General features: G+C 46.9%; 1 pseudogene; it reads right to left on the reverse strand.

The window, feature by feature from the left end:
- Positions 1 to 14,524: 14,524 nt before the first annotated feature.
- On the reverse strand, positions 14,525 to 15,599 carry LOC127679745 (secreted frizzled-related protein 4-like; annotated as a pseudogene).
- Between the last annotated feature and the right edge of the window lie 3,205 nt (positions 15,600 to 18,804).

Raw genomic sequence — 18,804 nt, forward strand, 5'->3', positions numbered from 1 at the left:
CATAATTTTAGTGAAGCTGAAAGCACAGTTCAGTAATAGAGTCCTACCTAGTTGTGTAGGTGTCTGCAGAGTTAGGACTTGTTTATTCTTGGCAGGAAAGCTACTCCTGTGGACTGGGAAAAGAATACAATGAAACATTCTTCTGGTAGTCTCTCAAGGCCTGCTTAAGCACTGGAAAAGCATCCTAGAAAAACTACTGAGAGTGTTTAAGTATAAAATGGACCTAAAACATAATGAAATTTGCCTTACTTTTACCAGAGTTTGGAGTCAAAGCACAAAATAAAACTTAGGGAGAATCCACTTGAGTGCTGGAAGCTCTGTAGCAGCATTGGAGAGAGGGACCAGAGCAGGTGGGGTGGCTTGGGGTTCAGGTACAGGTGTGAGGCCACATGGTTTCCCCATTGCTCACCCCCCATTTCTCACCCCAGTAAAGTTCTGCTCTCCTCCCACAGACTTACAAAGAGCAGCACTCCCACTTGTCCTGGAGCCTTTCAGGATGGGGAGCATGCCCACATCTGGTGCTTCAGGATGCCACCACCAGCTATGAGCTTCACAGGAGTCCTTGCCTGCATCCTAACTTCCTGTGTAGTGGTTGTGGCCAGAGCTGCCACCAAACCTCCTAACACAGAACTTGGATTGTGAGTAGGATGGTAAGTGAGGGCTGACTCAAGGAACCTGCCAGTGGGTTTGGGTGTGTGGGGGGGGGGCGATGGTGGCAGCCAACAGAACTTTGGGAACAGCAAATCCCATGGGTGAGGATGTGTATTAGGCTGACCAGCACCACTGATTTCCCCCTCTAATCCACAGACGGCTATGTGGCAGTTTATGAGGTGTCAGGAGCCTCAGAGCCACTACTCAAGTGGTTCTCCGTGACAGTAGTCCCCGGGGCTCCTCAGCTGAAGGTTTCTACAACTCCTTTGATCATTCAATTCCTAGATGAGGGACCTAAAATTTTTATATTAATAAAAAGGCTTAGTGAGCACTAGAGCTGGGCAGATATCTACCCTCTCTGCTGTTATGTTGACCTCCCTGCCAATAATCCCACAGTATGATTTGTCATATTCATCTAGGCTGCTCTTACTCCAACTGGCCAGCCCTCATGGCCATGTTTTCAAGATTCCTACCCCATGATCTCTTCTCTTCTCTTTACCTTCTGCTCTTTCCCCTTGTAGTATTGCCTCAGACCACAAAGATAATAGTATTGTTGTTCTTGCCTGAAGACAGACTCACTTACATTGTGAATGAATATACCATCCTATACTATCACAGCTGTTTTCTAAATATTCTTGAATGTTAGCAGAATGGTTATTGTCCAAGGTAACTTCAGCCCACAATGCATGTTTTATTTCCCTATTGGTTGATAGAGTCAACATGTTCAGATGCCCCTATTAAAATATGAATTTCAGATTGAGTTTACTCAGCTTCTAATGTAGTGTTTTGTCACTTAGAGGGTCATTAGGTAGCTCAGTACAATTTTATTATTGACATCTCTCTGCATTTTTCTGGAGAATTCCTAAAACTTAAAACATAAAGAGAGAAGAAAAGGGTAAAGATGATCTTTTAAAACCACAACAGCGATCATAACTTTTTTTTTTAAAAAAGAAGTCCCTTGCTTTTTTTTTTTTTTTTTTTATGTATAGGAGGCATCACATCTCTCCTGAAACTGTCAGAAAGGCATGCTAACCATATCCACTAAGCCAAGTCATTTTCCTCTACCACTAGATAGATACCTCACATACACTCATTTATTTTCATGTTTGGAATCATCCACTTCCAGAGTTCCTAGTTACGAAACACTTAAGGAGTTAATAGCTGACACTTCAATGGGCTATATTAGTTTGCTAATTTTAGCCAGAGAATTACTAGAAGAAAAAGGGTTTAAAAGAGCACTGTATCATCTTGTGGTTCTGTGGGTCAGAAGTCCATACAGATGAGTGGGTTCTCGACTTAAAATCTGAAACCCAGTGCCAGTATGGGAGGGCTGGGGAGAAAGCCCATTATAAATTGTTTCTGGTTGTAGACAGTGAGTGAACTTTTTCATGCAGCTATAGGGCAGAAGCCTTGTTGACTGTTGATCAGAGCTCACACTCAGCATGAAAAGCCTTCTCTCAAGGCCTTCTTTGCAGCTCATCATCTTCAAAGTCAGCAAGGGCACTCTAAACAGTCCCATGCTTCAAATTTCTCTGACCTCTCTCCATCTGTCACCAGCCATAAAGAACACTCTGCTTTTAGAGGAATGTAGTGAGATTGAGCCCAATCACATGGCCTCTCTTTTGATTATGTCAATGTCAAGTAACTATTATTTTTAATCACATCTTCAAAAATTCCTTTGACAATAACACAATATGATCATGGGTTAAAAATATGATAAAAATCCAAGACCTAAGTAAATGTGACTCTCATCAGATAAAAATTTGGGGCACTGATTTCCAGCTGGACATGCACAAAACCAAAACTAGAAGAGAGTCAACTCAAGGAGCAGGACATCTCAGCCTCAGCACTGTTGGCATATGTGTCCAGATACTGGGATGGATTCCTCCCCCAGAAGGTCCCTAACACTTCCTTATGTGCTCCATTATCATTATTTTGACATTCTTTTTTAAAATAATATTTATTTATTTTTTTAATGTGAGTACACTGTAGCTAACTTCAGACACACAAGAAGAGGGATCAGATATCCTTATAGATGGTTGTGAGTCCCCATGTGGTTGCTGGGAATTGACTCAGGACCTCTGGAAGAGCAGTCAGTGCTCTTAACCTCTGAGCCATCTCTCCAGCCCCTAGTTTGAAATTATTTTCTTTTTTTAAAGATTTATTTATTTTATGTATGTGAGTACACTGTTGCTGTCTTCAGACACAGAGAAGAGGGCATCAGACCCCATTACAGATGATTGTGAGCCACCATGCAGTTGCTGGGAACTTAACTCAGGACCTTTGGAAGAGCAGTCAGTGCTCTTAACCACTGAGCCATCTCTCCAGCCCTGTATTTTGGAATTCTTAACACTCTGCTCACACAGCCATGTAAGAAAATACTTCTGTGTCAGAGGTGAAAGCAAGACTTGAAGGGATCGGTGAGCATCCCATAAGGCCACTCATCTCCATGGGGATGGAAATAAGGCTATGTATCCATGGCCAACCATCCATGTCCCTAGAATCCTGCACGGGCTCCTGAGGCTGCCGTGTGATGTGTCACAAGCTGGGTCACCAGAGTGCATCTCACAGTTCTGAAGGAGTCTGGATCTGAAGTGTGAGGAGGGTTTTGTTCCCTCAGAGTATTGCAGAGAAGCCTTCCCTTGCCTCCAGCATCTCCTTGTGGTTTCTGTCCACCCTTCCCATACTCTGACTTGTAGATGTCTCACTCCAGTCTCTCTGCTCAAACATCCTATGGACACATCTGAGTCTTCAAATGGCCTTAATGAGGACTCCAGTCATGGGGTTGGGACCTGTCTCAGCAGCACTGCACAACCTCATCTCAAGTCCCTACATCTGCAAAGGCACTGTTTGCAAAGGAATCCACATGAGCATGAACTGTGGGGGGATGGGGGGGCACTATTTGATCCACTGCAGTCATTGGGCCATACTGCCTTCTTCAAGGGATATCACTGCTGTAAGAAACTCTTTGGTCCAGGAAACCATCAAAAATCATCTTTTGATATGGCATGCAGATATATTACCATTTGGTTATTGATCAAACCAGCTCATAAAAAAAGACAGTTGTCTTTTACCTGCTCAAACAGGAAGCAAAAATTCATCCTTAACTGATCTGTGCACCTTGCATATTCCATGCAAATATCTTTATAAAACTAAATATTGTTTATCAGGTTATATATAACAGAACAACATACCAAGAGGGCAGCTCTGATAAGGTTAATCACATAGTAAATAGTTAAAAATAATCAATGTTTAACAATTTGAAAGAGTTAACTCAGAAACTTAAAAAGGGTCAGGGGCTGGGTTGCATTCCTCAGACCACAAAGGGGAAGGAGAGACCTAGGAGTGAGGATGCATTCCAAAGGACTGACCGGACTGACCATTGGCCATTTACCTCATCCCCTAGTGGACCAACCTGTTTAAGGATATTACTGTTCTACCACTCACATTGTGCCTAATGGAGTCTGCCCTGGGGTCTGTATACAAAGTCCTCAGTGTGGATGGTGGGGGTCACTCACTCTTCATATACAGAGTGACCCTAATAAAGTTTCTCATGCATTTTGCAGCGATTCTGTCTCCCCTTGGTTTACTCAGGGGTCCCAGGTAAGTTAAGACTGTTCAGTTTTAACAAATTTGGCATGCTGTATGTAGATAGATGGTTTTCAAAAGTGTCAGAGATCCACCAAATATGGCATTTAAGGTTATTTAATTATTAAAAGATCTCATGACTACTAGACCCGACTGTGCCTGACAGTGTCTGTTGGGTGTTTCATAAAAAAGAAAGAGAGAATGAGGAATATGTTTGGTAGAGGTGGAAGGGGCTGCCTCAGTGGAAAGGCAGAGAGAAGGGGGAGAAGGAGAGCTTTCTCTATGGGGGAACAATGATTGTCATCTCTCATACTCATGGCTTTTCCCTACAGGAGAGAGCTGATGCATCTACGAGCAAGAGGCACAACAAGTGTAGGAAGAGGAAGAGGACGCAGGCAGTGAAGACTACCGATTCACAGAGACAGCAAAATGGAGGCCCAAGAACACCTAGGACTCCCCACCCAGGGATGCGACTTCCAACCTCGGCTGCCAACTCTAGCTGACCAGCTCTTTAGATTCCCCACAACACACCCTCTCTTAAGACAGGTCTGATACCCTAAAGCTCTAAGAGAAGTTACCCAGCCCTCTCCTCCCCTGTCAATGTGGGAAAGCTAAGGGTGCCTGGCAAAAGGGTGGGACACAGCCTCCAAGAAGGCCAGTACTTTGGAAACAGATTGGGGGAGAAACCAAAGCCTCCCACCAAAGCCTCCCTCTCCATTAGAGGTCTGGCTGAGGCTTGGTTGTTCTGCAAACACTATCCTCATGAGCATCCTGCCAGCCTTCCCTGCACTGCCAGCCAGAGTAGTTTTCACCCATAGAACTAGAAGGGTGTGAAATACAGCCTTGAGAACCTCCCTGATTTCATGTCCAGCCTCTTATTTTATTATTAATGTATCAATAGTAATATATTCACCTATGTGTGCCTGTATATCTAGGCACATAATTACATTTATGTATCCACAGCATACGGAAGGATATAGACAGTTACCTTAATATTCAAAAGTCAAACTGTATGAAATCATGGTCCTTCTTAGACCCAATTTTCCTATCTGTAAACAGAACTGGTGTACATTTAATTGACAGGGTTGGAGCAGTATTCTGGGACACAGTAAGTGTTGAATAAATGATAACTATGATCATCTCTCTAGTCCTTCCTATAATCAGTTATCTAATACTTGATACTGTGATCAGTTACTGAGCTCTCAGTAAGAGCTGCTTTTAGTAGCAGTGCTCACATGTGGACGGTTTTCTCTTCGCCAGGCTATGCCGAGGGACACTCCTATGTTAGTTCTCTTGTCTTACAGATAAGAAACTTAAGGCCCATGAGAGCAAAAGGATTTGTCTGCAGCTAGAGAGAAGCCCGGCTGGGAAGAACAGTGGGAAACAGAAATTGCCCAAAGCTCCAAGTCTAATGCTTGGAATTAGAATCCTGAGTCTTCAACCACCCTAAACCAGATGACCCTTTGTGGCTGTACAAGCCAGGCAGAGGCAGCAGAGACAGGAGTGGAGGCCAGGGAGAAGGACTCCCAGTCCTGCTGAGTGCCCCTTTCCCCCAGCCATCCATGTAAATAGCTCAGCAGAGCCATCTGAGTTTCTTTGTAATTGGAGAGGGCTGCAGGCTCCAAGGAGCCCTGGGGCTGCCAGCCTTCACAGGATTGCTGCCTCTGGGGACCCTGAATTTGTAAACATTGCCCCAGAGGAAGACACAGGAATGGAGGAGACTCTGCCTTTGGCAAAGTTCCCCCAAAGAGGAGGCAGGGTCTTGCAGGAGGCCACGCCCAGTACCTAGTTACCTAAGACTCCAGTTCTGCTCCTGTTTTTGTTTAATGAATCTATAAAATGGGAATAATCAGCCCTGCTTATATAACTCAAATAGTTCTCGGAAAAAAAACACCTGAGCAACTGGGACTTGTGATACAAATGCCTGTGGGCAACTCTTGATGATGCATCCACTGTTGAAGGTGCCATTTGAGTGACAGCATGGCTCCTGGGAGATATGACCAGCATTGAAACCTGTGATAGAGAAAGGAACCACTCCTGGTCCTACTCAGCCTGGTCCCATCTTATATCCCATGTATCCATACCAGTTAACAAATGCCTTCAGCAAAGAACTGAGTAATAAGTAGGAGAACAGATTCCAAAGTCACCTCTCCTATCCAGTACCCTCCAAATGCAGTCCTCCACCACTTGAAACAAGGGCACCATGTTGTTATGCTTATGCATGATTTAGCAATAAAAATATGTCTCACAAACCCAAAACACTCATATTTATTAAATTACCATATGCTTGGATATCTCTAATCCATACAGTAAATATTAAATCTCTCCTGTTGTAGGCAGCAAGAATAATTTGCAATAGATGTTCTAATTTTTCCCATACACAGTGGGAGCTGCCTGCCTCCAGCAAATGGAGAACACCTTAGCAAGGACATCTCTTCTAGGCCTGAGCTCAGGGCTAGGAATGAGGGTCATAGAGTCAGTTGCCCAACCTCTAAGGAAAGGCTAAGGACCCTAAAAACAATCTAGAAGTCCACACATTTGGTCCAGGCAGTTAATGAAAAATTGTGTCCTATGTCACAAATTCCGCCAAGTTCTGGTTGATGTGACATTTCTAGACCTGGGGAAGGAAGATTCCCACAGCCAGGGTGGACTCACCTGTGCCCTACTCTTAGTGGTATCACGGGATCACAGGGTCATTCTAATTCCACAAGGGAGACCCTTAAAAGAAGCTAACCCTCCTGGGGGATGTTTCCTGGTTCTGAGAGGGCAGACGTCCAGGTTGGAAGGGACACTCTGAACCAGGGCCTGGATTCATAGATGTACAGGTTCAAAGTGTCTGCAGCCCTCCAGAACAACTCAAGAGAGGTGGGGGAAAGCCAGGATATAACTCACTGTATCCTGTTCCTTTCTTATTCCTAGTCTGCCACTGTGCCCCACCCCCACCCCCCAAAGGCACATGAGCCCTGCAAGTGCCTCTCAATGGAGAACCTGAGATGGGGACTCCAGGTCACAGAGAAAATGTCACAACACTGCTAAGGGCCATAGGCAGAAAGGGCCAAGGATAATCATATACCAGGTACTCAAGATTCATCTGGAGTTGGGGGCCACCATCCTTTCCATACTGGAAGGGTCAGCTGGCATGGTCGGGCAAGGCAAAGATTAGGGTTTCAAGGCAGGTCACAGAGAGTAGCTGGAACCCTGCAGGACCCTAAGGAATCTCCCAGACTCAGATCAACCCTCCTGGACCCACCATACAAGTACTCTCAAAGCTGTAGCCAGGGCTCTACTGGATTTACCCAAACTATCATGGTCTCAGTTCCCAGGTAGCCTCAGCGCTGATGTCCTTGGCCCCCAAAGGGAAGCTCAGCCTGCCACGTATACTGAGGCTGAAGATTCTGGGTCATGGAAGATACTAACATACAACCACAACCTGGACTCAGTATAAAATCTTACCACCAACGAAGTCCACTGCCCAGCTTTCATCCTGGAAATAACCCTATCCAGAGTCTGTTACCTCTTCCTTCCAAATGGAGCATCCAAGGCTCCTTTCAAGGCTTAACCCCAATCCTGGGGCTCTGAATTCTTTGCTGCAAAGCCTTTATACCCTGGTTCATATGTTAGCTAGGATTCTAGCTCTCACCGGCCTTTGTCAAGGCTGGGTCACCCACCCCACTCTTTAAAATAGAGAAGCCTAGAGAGCAGAGCCCCTCCCCACCCAGATGACCGGTTCAGTCTGCAGAGTGTCTTTGAGGGAAAGGGTAAATAAAGGAAACTAAAAACCAACCAGACACCTGGAACCTTGAGGCAGTTCAGACTGATATACAAATGGCGGCTCAGTGCTCCAGTCCAGAGTACATGGTCTTTGCTAGCACAGACAAGCCATCTCAAGAACATCTGACCCAGCAGTGCCACAGTCTCTACATCCATCTTCTTTCAACCATTCAAAGGATATATGATCCCAAGCCAACACAACCCTGTAGGCCTGGCCTAAGGAGGCAGCCTAGACAACATACCATTTTGGCCGCCACCCTCCTACGTTTGTGATGTCAGAATCTAGTAGGGTGTGGCTGCCTATGGACCATAAGTTTATGGTGTATTAAGAGCTACAGTAGCAAAAGAGACTGTCCTTCTGAAGAGAAAGGGAACAGAAGGCAGGTAGGACTCTTTGGAGAAGCTAGGCTATGACCAGATGGAGATGAGGTCTACCCTTCTGCCCTGATGCCTTGCTGCTGATTTCCTCCTTGTATTAACAAGGTAGCCAAGCAGGTAGAGTCTCTTCTACCCATAGCTCTGGATGGGCACAGCCACCACTCCAAATGATACCACAAGAATTAGAGCCACAAGAAAACAAAATCTTGTTTGTCTAAAAGCTCAGCACAGAGAGTTCACTCTCAGAGGACAGCTACTTTAGAAGAGCCTGAGAAGATGCCATCTCTCCATGCTAATAATCTGTTTAGCGGCACCCCATCACCCAGAGCTCCAGGCTGACAGGCAATGCCCCCTCCTACCCTGTATCTCTAGAAACATAAATCTGAAGGATACTTTTCCAGGCCACACCAGGGCTGGACCCTCCCCTGCCCTGTGTTCCTCTTTCTTTAGGCCCCACCTCTTCCAGCAGACCTTGGGTTGGGGACCTGAGGTATGTGTTGGGCAGACCAGAATTCAGTGCTAGGATCAGAAAGTAGGCTTGGGAAAGCCACTTTCCCCCCTTATTCTTCCATTTCTTAAAGGGAAAGACAGGGACAAGGACATGTTCTTCCCTGGATGAACAGGATTCCTCTCCCTCCATGAGACTCCTTCCCTCTGGAATGGGAGTCTGAGCCCTTCCTTCAGTTTAGCCAGTACCAGACACAGGCATAACAGGACATTGGGGGAAAGATGGGGTGAGGAAGGTTCATCCAACCCCTGACCTCTGACCTTTCCCACCACTTAATCTTTGATGTTAGATGGGTTTAGGAGAGAGTCCTGATGGCCTGCTAGAGTCTAATCCCTGGTGAGGGACTTGAAATCTCCCTGTTTAGATCACCACAGGCCCTCTCCTGGAATCCTCCTAGCCTGAAAGGAACAAGAGGCCAACTGTGTCCCCTCCTCCCACCAGTGTCTCCAGGAACAACTAATCCTACTCTTCCTTATAGAATCTCTTCCCCAAACCTCATTTTGAGAGGTGTGACACTTCTTCATGACCATGAAGAACCTATCTGATTGTGACCAACCCTGCCTCCCTGAGTGTTCCCAGGGATATACACATCCTTGGAGCAGAGACCAAGGCAGACACACAGCTCACTGACCCCCAAACTCTCCAACCCTTGGCACATCCAATCAAATCACCTGAAAATCTCCATGCCCAGCTCCAGAGTACAGGCCACTAAGCTCTTTACATCCATGCCTACAACCCAGGGGCCCCCAGATCCAAGTCCAAGCTTCCCTGAGACAATATGCTTCCAGGCCTTGCTCTCAGGACAGACGCTGGCCTGCAAGTGTGTAGGGGCTCTTCCCTTGTCCTCCTCTTCCCTCCCCTTGCCCCCTGGCTGTCTATCTAGTCATCCTTGACCAGCCTAGAGGTGGTCAGGAGAGAAAGGCAGAGCTAAGATATGGGATAGGCTTGTCTCCAGGAGTCAGGGATACCAACCAGGGCTGTCCATCTCCCTCAAAGGGTAAGCTGCAAGAACACAAGCCGTCTGCCTTAAACCAAGAGAGCTGGTGGGCTTTGGAGAGAGCCTGGCTGCAATTCCTTCAGGCTTCCTAGTCTTGAGGCAATGACTGGAGGAGTAAAGGAGAGAGAGAGGGAGGGGGATTCTGAGAGGGCAGTGACCACAGCACACTGGGTTCCTTCTTGCTCTAGTCTGTCCCCAAGGCAAAGAACTACCCTAAATGTCTCCCTGGGAGCCTGGCTACCATCCTACCCAGTCCTGGGGCTCCCAAGGGATGAGAGCACAGGGGCAAAAACCAATGAGCTTCCCTCTGAACATCCCAGGCTATCCACACCCTCCTCCTTCCCCAGGGCAGAGTCAGAGGGGTGTGTTCACCTGGCTGCAGACTGAGAGAAAGCCAAGCAGACTCCTGGTGCCCAAGCTCTTCTTTTTGCTCCTTCACAGGCCTCTGGCCAGGTCCCTACCAAAGAAACACTAGAAGAAAGGAGCAGGCCTCTACACCAGGTCCTACTCAGACGGGGAAAACCAGCCAAACACCACGCAGAGTTCAATTTTTGAGAAAAAAAAAAAAAAAGAAGACAAAGAAACAAAACAAAACAAAAAACAAAAACGGAACCGCAGAATTGTGAAAGAAATCCCTTCCCCAAAGCCAGGCCCTCTTCTCTCTTCTCCCTCCAACAGCCTGATTCGGAATTATCCTGGGCAGTTATGGAAGTCCAAGCCAGGAAAGGGTCTGTAGGCGCCCAGATGCAGATGAGGGTGGGAAAGAGGTGGGGGATGTCTCAGAAATGCACAAAATGGGGTTGGAGAAGGAGGCAGGGTTGGGGGTAGGAAAAGCAGAGGTAGGCGTCCATGATGGCCTGAACAGGTCCAAAGTTTCCTAGGGAGAAGCCAGCATCCAACTTGTTTACTTATTGGCATGTTTTGCTGCCTCCAAAAGGAAACAGTTAAAAACAAGAAATCTGGGTTGGTTCCCAAGCAGTCCCTGTTTGTCACCTTGTCTCCTCAGGCAAGCATTGCCTCTGCTGGCCTCTATCTGCCACCACCAGTCAGGAAACCGAGCAGCCTCTACTTTATTCCACTTGAGCCTAGCCAAACTGTTGCTCTTTAGTGGGGGGCAAAGAAACCAATTCGCACCCTGGAAAAGAGCCTGCAGAGGGTTGGGGTGGGGAAAGGAGCTGGGCCCCAGGTTCCCCAGCATGATCGGATTGCACCTGGCTGGGGCTGGAGTCACCTGGAACACACAGCTCTGCAGCATCTCCCGAGCCAGGGAGAGCTGGGGAGTGCAGGGATGGTTCGAGGGCAGGGGTGGGGTGGGGGTGGGGGCAAGAGGGAGATGCAGAGCTGGGGCGGGGCAGGGCGGGCTGGGCAGTGGCCACCTGACTTCCATGGAAGTGATATTCCTTGAGATGTCCTTGACATTGATGCTGGCGTTCCCATTGTTGTTCCCTGAATCCTGCCTTTCCAGGAGAGGGAAGAGGTTCTCATCCTCTGGCAGCCAGCAATTGATCTCAGTCTTGCTGCAGACACAACCTGCAGGGCAAGACAGCAGGGAGCCCACACGGTCCAGGCAGACTCTTCCAAGCAAGAAAATCCGCCAGAAACTACACTTGGCTGGCGAAGAGAGACATCCACCTCTGATCTCTAGTTCTAAAAAAGAGGAGGAGGAGGAGGAGGAGGAGGAGGAGGAGGAGGAGGAGGAGGAGGAGGAGGAGGAGAGAGAGAGAGAGAGAGAGAGAGAGGGGGGGGGGAGAGAGAGAGAGAGGTGGGGTGGGGTGGGGGGAGTGGGGAGTGGGGAGAACAGGGTGGGGGGTAAGGAAACAAAGACAGCGAGGGAGGGGGGAAGGGGAACTGGGGCCTCTCTTTGAAATGCCTAATGATCAGATGCAAAATCCTTCAGCACAGGAAACCATCCCGGCAGCCTCCACTGCTGCCCCGCTGGGTGGGAGCCTTGGGTCCCTCTTGTGGTGTGTTCTGCCAGGTGTGGTGGCCAGGTTGGCACTCGCCTGCTTGCGGGGTCCAGGAGCTCTGAAAAGGAGGTGAGCCCTCCTACTCCGAGTCCGAGGCTTTGCAGGGTTGCAGCAACAGACGGTGGGGAAGCAAAAATGATAATAATAAAAAGAAAAAAGATCGTGCTAAAGTCACCAAGTCCCACCTCCTGGGCAGAATTAAAATGGACACACCTGCAACACACAGTAGCACACACTCATGTGCACAGGCGCGGAGCTGGAGGAAGAAGAGAAGGAAGATGCAGTCAGAGCTGCAGCAGCTGCTGTGAATGGCTAGCTACGCGCCTGCAGAAATGGACAAGTGCTCCAAGCCTTAGGAAACAGGCAGATTATTGGAGCATCTTCCTTGGCTCCCTCCCTCCCGCCTCCCCTCCCTCCTCCCCTCCCTCCTCCCTTTCCTCCTCGTGGCCTCCTCCTTCCCACCTCCCCCCCCCCCCCCGCACGGGCTGGGAGTGGCAGGAGAGTGGAATCTCGCCCACCCTCCCCTCTCCTCACCCCTCTCTCTCCCCACCTGTCCTCTCTCTCCTGCTTCCCCACGCACCCACCCACTCGCCAGCTCTGTTCTGCCACCCACAGCCGCTGCCAGCCCGCTCGCTGCAGTTGAGGGGAAAACCAGAGGGAAAGGAAAAGTTGCAGTTGGGATTCAGAGGGTCTGCCTCGGGGAGGGAGAGTTGGCAAGCTGGCTGAGCGACGAGAATGGTGCTCTCCCTTCCACTTTCTGGCCTGGTGCTGCCCGGTTTTGCTGCAAACTCCTCCATGGGAGGAAGCGAAATGAGTGTGGCTGAGGTGACTGGGGTGCTCTCCAGCCTGGGTGAGGGGCTCGGGCTCGCAGACAGTGACAGGGAACAGGAGCACACAGGAACCCCAGCGAGGCAGCCAGGGATGCAGGCCCGCAGACATGCAGACTGAATGACACTCATCTGGGTAATCAAGAGTCCAGGAGCAGAGCTCGGCTTGGGAGGGAACTGCGGGGCGGGGTGCACTGAGTGCCCCCGAGTCTATTGCTCCTTCTTGGCGGTGCGTTTTGGATTCAGCCTTGGGCAAGCAGGGAGTAGAAAGGGAGAGAGAGAGGGAAGGAGCGCCTGCAGGACTGCTCTGGAGAACCGAGGTGACCCAGGGCGAGCCTTGCAAGCTAAAGAAATGGCAGGCCAGGAAATTGAGACTTGAAGGGCATTTTTTGACAAGCACTGCACCAGCACCTTTGAGGCCAGCTTCTTGGGCTCAGCCCTCGGGTGCGCCAAGCTGGCAGCCTGGTGAGGGGGCGGGCAGACTGCTCTCTCCCAATGATTTGGGGGACACAGAACTTCCTCTTTCCATCCCACACAAACACACTTCCTGGTAGGGGCTCAAAACAGGTGCAGCCTTCCAGGCAAGTTTAAACCTGGTTGGGAGAGAAGTATGTCCCCCCACACAGATTTTTGCCTTGATAGGATTGTTTTAAAAAAATGCAAATGTAAATATGCGAAATGCGAGCTTTTTCCTGAGAAAACCTGAGATTTTGCTGTGAGAAAGGAGAAGAAAGGATTATGGGAGTAACAGCAGGCAGACACCCTAAGCATTCTCATGCAGAAGAAGGCAGCTCTCTCCTCCCCTAGCTCGGGAAGGGCAGGCAAGGGAGGAAAATACATTGAATTCAACAGCATCCAGGATCTGAAAGGATTCTCCCTGCCCCACCGCACCCCGTGGATTCCAATGCAGGTCATGCAACTTGTAGGCAAGATGGGGGAAGGGGTGTTGCGGTGCCACCAGCCTGCCCCTAGTGCCACCAACAGACGGACCCGATGTCTCCCCATAACACTTATTGCTGGGAGTAAAACTTGGGTGAAAGGAGGAAAAGAAAAGAACAGGCCTAAAAAAGGCAGTTTCCCGACTTCTTCTTCTTCTGTTTTATTATTATCCAAGATGGCTCTTTATTGCTTTAGTCATAGAGGAAGAAAGAATACTATTTGTGGGGCGGCCCCTGGGTAACTGGTGAGGAGCATCTCCGGGATGGTGTGGATGGTGTGGTAGCCAGGTGAAAAGAGCATAGACCTTGACAGTCTGCCCCTCTTTACTTGTCATTTTTAGCTTTCTTTTCAAAGTTTCTAGGTAAAGACAGAATTGAAAGTCTGACAAACACACATCACCATTTCCCACATCCCATAGCTCTAAACTTTTCAAAGCCACACTCATCTGAAAAACCTTCCTACGGACCACACACATGAAGATCTTTTAAGTACCATTCCTCCTGCCTTTGTCAAAAACATGTTTTTAATAACATTTAATATATCACTAACTTCCTAACAGAAGTTAAAGGATATTCAATATTTTTGTCAAAAAAGTTTTGTTTGACATAGCATGTGAACTTTACAATATACATACATTATAGGTCAAATTCCCAAAACTGAAGGTCACACAGTATGCACACAGAGCACTGAATGCAGGCGCCCTTCCCCAACTTTCCCTCTTCTACTTTCCACACCAGGAAACCAACAAATAACAGGGCTCTGTGACTTAATGTGAAACACTGAAGCCATCAAAAGAGAAATGCTGCAAGATGTGTCTATAAAGAGAACCCCAGAGCGTCCTTAAGGCAAGTGGTGGGTGGCGTTCTGTAGGCAGTTCCAGGCAGCACAACCTTCTCCTTCAAGGGTGGCTCCATCTTGGAAAGTAATTAGCTTGCACCTTTCTTCGGGTTTGACTTTTGGGGTCACTTCTTGCTTTGATGTTCTTCTTAGGACTGGCAGGTTTGGTAGCAGGTGACCCTCCCTTTGGCTTTGGGGGGTTACTGTGACTAGGGCAGCTGGCTGTTTGCTGCTTGTCCTGAATTGTTCTCTGCTGTTCCCGAAGTCTCTCTTCCCACTGTATGGACCTTCTACTGAGTTGATCTCCCCATTTCTCAACTAAACAATTTTCAAGAAGCATCATTCTTGAATGCCACTCATAACACATCATTAGGATATCTTGATGGGGCAGGATGTGTGGACACTGGCAGGAGGAATTGGTGATGAGAGGGACTTGCATTCGAGGGATATAGGTGAGGAGGACTTGAAGATCTCTTTCACATCTACCACAGTTGTGACCCCATTGCAACCACTCCTCTGGACGGCTTTTATTTTGGCATGAATAACATAGCTGTATTTTTGCTCAGGTTTGTTGCCAAGGTTGGCTTCACCTTCTTGCACTTGCACTGATCAGGGTTCAGACGTTTACAGTCCGCATCAAAGGACCTTTCTTGCACCACCATATCTGGTGTGATGTCTATCCACTTTACATCTTCCGGAAGGTCAGCGACTATTGCCTCAGGAGAGATGCACACTCCAGGGTCATAGGCCGGCAGCTCACCGCAGGCCAGGCTCTCTGGCCAGCTGTGGTTATACATCTTCATGAGGGGCTCGCAGTCATCACATGCTCGCTGGCACACAGACTTGCAGGGCTCGGCGTGATCCTGCAGGATCTCCAGGGTACAGATTTGTGCGTACATGGCACAAAGGAAGAAGTGCAGCATGGAGCTGCAGTTCAGGTCCACTAGCTCCTCATACTGCTAGATAGCAAGGATGGCGTTCTCCTGAGTGCTGTGGTGCAGGTGGTTGGGCATCCAGGTGACCTTCCAGGGCTTGTGCCTGCACATGGCGATGCACACAGCCTCGCATGGCTCTCCCCGAGCTCCCAGCGCCAGGCACAGCCACAGGCATGAAGCCACCATGGAGGAGAAGATCATGGCGCTGTCCTCCTGGACTGCAGTCCCTGCTGGGAGGACCTTTTACTTCCAGCCGGGCTGCTCTCCTCATCTCTACCTAGGGCCAGTGGAGTGAGCTTTCCTGCTGGAGCTCCAGTCCGCACTGTTGGGGAGTTCTGGGGCTTTGGCTGTAGATGCCCCCTGGGCACACCAGCGCCAGCAGCGCCAGCACTCAGCACCGACCCGCATGGGAAGCTCCAGTCTTGGGCCCGGCAGCTCAGAGTGCTGTGGGCAATGGCCACTGTAGAACCCTATTTATCCAGACTCATCCCCTGACAGGAGCTCAGCAGCCTTGGCAGCAGCAAGAACAGAGCAGGCTCCCACTCCGCTGCCCCACCCCCAGTGCTCCTGCAGAAGCAATGACTTCATCTCCTCCACTCCACAGCCAAGGGCTATAGTTTTGCATTTCCCCCAAAGTCTCTCCTTTTTTTTTTTTTTTTTTTTTTTTTTTTTTTTTTTTTTTTTAGTCTTCGAGTCATTTTTCTTCAGATCAAGAAAAGCAGCATCTTGCTTTCAGTCATTTGGGAAGCTGGATACAAACCTGTGCAAGGGAGACTTTGCTAAGTCTGCCTTAAAGTTTCCCTAAGTACAGAGTTGGATCAACCTGATCTTTTTTTTTTTTTTTTTCAGTTTTGAACACCTTTTATGAATATAATGGAAGTTCTTTCGCACTAATGACTGAACACGTACTTTTCACCGAGATGCAGATGGCCATTTATCTCCCAGTGGTTAACCAACAGTGTCCAGTGACATCACAATGACAAACAAGAGAGCACCTCATCTTTTCATTGAACTATGTAGAGGGTCCTGACACCTAATGTCCCAGAGCACACTGGAAAAACATGTAGATTCAAGTCCCAACCAGCTCTACAAGTTTGTCTATGCTATCTTTGTGTATCAATTTTCTGATGCATACAATGAATATAATTATAATTCCAACTTCATAAAGGTGTCTGAAAGGTTAAGTAACATATTTTTACAATACATAGAAGAGTATAACACATAAAGAATACCAATTTACCATTTATTAATTAAGCAATTTAAAATGCATCTCATTCAAATAAGGCAATGAGGAAGTTAAAGATAATAAACATTTTGAGAAGTGTTTTACTTAAGAAGCATATAATTATTCATTTTTAAAAATAAATATTATTTATATATATATATATAGTGTGTGTGTGAGATTTTGTATGCACAATGTGTATACACATGCTCATACAGGCCAGAGGTCTTTGAAGGCCCTGAAACTGGATTTACAGATAGTGGTAAGCCCCTTCATGTGGTTGCTGGGAACTATTCCAGATCTTCACCAAGAGGAGCTAAGCTCCTAACTACTAAGACATTTCTCTAGCTGACGCTCTCTCTCCCTATCTCTCATCTATCATCTATCTATCACCTAGTTATCTATTGTCTACCTATCATCTACCTAAATATCATCTAAATATCTGTCTAAGTATGTATGAATACATATTACTTATGTGTCTAACAGCTATCATCTACTATCTACCAGTATTTCTATTATGTATTGATAATAGATATTTTATCATTTATATATCATCTATTATCTATCATCAATAAGTAGATATTGATAAATAGACATACACAAGTATATTCTTTTTTACTTAGTTATTATTTCAATATATTTTAAATTAAATACAATTGTATTACTCACTCTTTTCCTTTTCTTCCTTCCAGCTTCTCTTATGTTCCCTCCATCCAACCCTTCTTATCTCCTCATAAATTGATAGCATGCTTTCTTTGATTATTTCTGCATATTTATGCACAAATACAGACAGATATAAACACAAGATTCTGAGTATAGTTGGTTGCTTATGTATATATATTTATAGGTATATGATTTCAGGAATGACCACTTTGTTCTGGATATCCATTTAGGGGTCTCACTCCTAGGAGAGGTTAATTATCCCTCCGTCAGAAGTCACGAATTCCCTGTAGTTGTCTATGGTTTGGACCTCAAGACATCTGTCCTTCTTCCACATTATCATATTTAGTGATATTATCTTCTTTATGGAGTCATTGTCATAAAAGACGGTTTCACAGCAAACGTCTTGCTATTGTGGCTTTTAAAACCTTTGTGTCTTCTGTAATGACGCCCAAGTGATAGATACAGGAGCTGAGATGTACACTTAGCCGTTTGGGTCTGGCTTCCTCCTGATACATTGATCTCTGCACCACGTTCAGTTCCAGTTCTGTTTTGCTGTGATGGTGTCCTTCGGTTGTAATAAGAAGCTTCTTCAATGAGGGATGATAACTATACTTATCCAGCAAAGGTGTGTTGCAGTGTGTGAGTGTGTATGTGTGTGTGTGTCTGTGTGTGTCTATGTGTGTGTATGCGTGTGTGTATGTATGTGTGTGTGCCTAAATACATAAATATAATCTGCTCAGTCTATTTGCTTCTTGTACATGTATGTTTTCAGAACTGTATGTTTTCATGTGGTATTGGATAACAAACTGGAATGCTCTTCCTTAAGGAATGTGATTTTTCTCAAAGAAAAAGAGGTTAAGAAGTTGAAAGAGGGTAAGGTACAAGGGAGCATTTGGAGGGAGGATAGGGAAGTGATAGTGATGTAATTATATAATCTCAAAAATAAAAACATCATTAAAAGTCTTTGCCAACATTACATCTGACAGAATAAGTCAAACAGCAGAATTAAAAATTAGTTATGGAACTGAACTATAGATGTTTTCAAAAGAAACACAATGATCTAATGTGAAGTAAATGTAAAGAAAAGTTGCATGGGCATTTCTTGTCACCACACTAAGGGGATGGAAGGCAGGCAGCAGAGTCTGAGATGTGGGATGGGATGAGGGGATCGAGTGGTTAAGGCAATGGACCAGATTTGCATTTTTAAATTATGTCCTTTCAATCCATTTTACTTGTTGGTTTGCTTATTTGTTACTGCGTGAGTGTGTGTGTGTGTGTGTGTGTGTGTGTGTGTGTGTGTGTGTGTGTGGTGTACATACCATTGTCCACACAGGAAAGTTGGGGGACAACTTTCAGGAGTTGGCTTTCTCCTGCTTCACTCTAGGCTCTAGGGATTGAACTCAGGTTGTCAGACTTGCATGAAAATGTTTTTCCAGGCCGAGCCCTCTCAGGGACCTTGAAAATCATTTTTTAAAAACAAAACAAAGCAACATTCATTGAAGAAAGAAATTTGTATTGTTA

The sequence above is a fragment of the Apodemus sylvaticus genome, chromosome 3 (genome assembly GCF_947179515.1).
Source record: "Apodemus sylvaticus chromosome 3, mApoSyl1.1, whole genome shotgun sequence".
NCBI classification, from domain to species: domain Eukaryota; kingdom Metazoa; phylum Chordata; class Mammalia; order Rodentia; family Muridae; genus Apodemus; species Apodemus sylvaticus.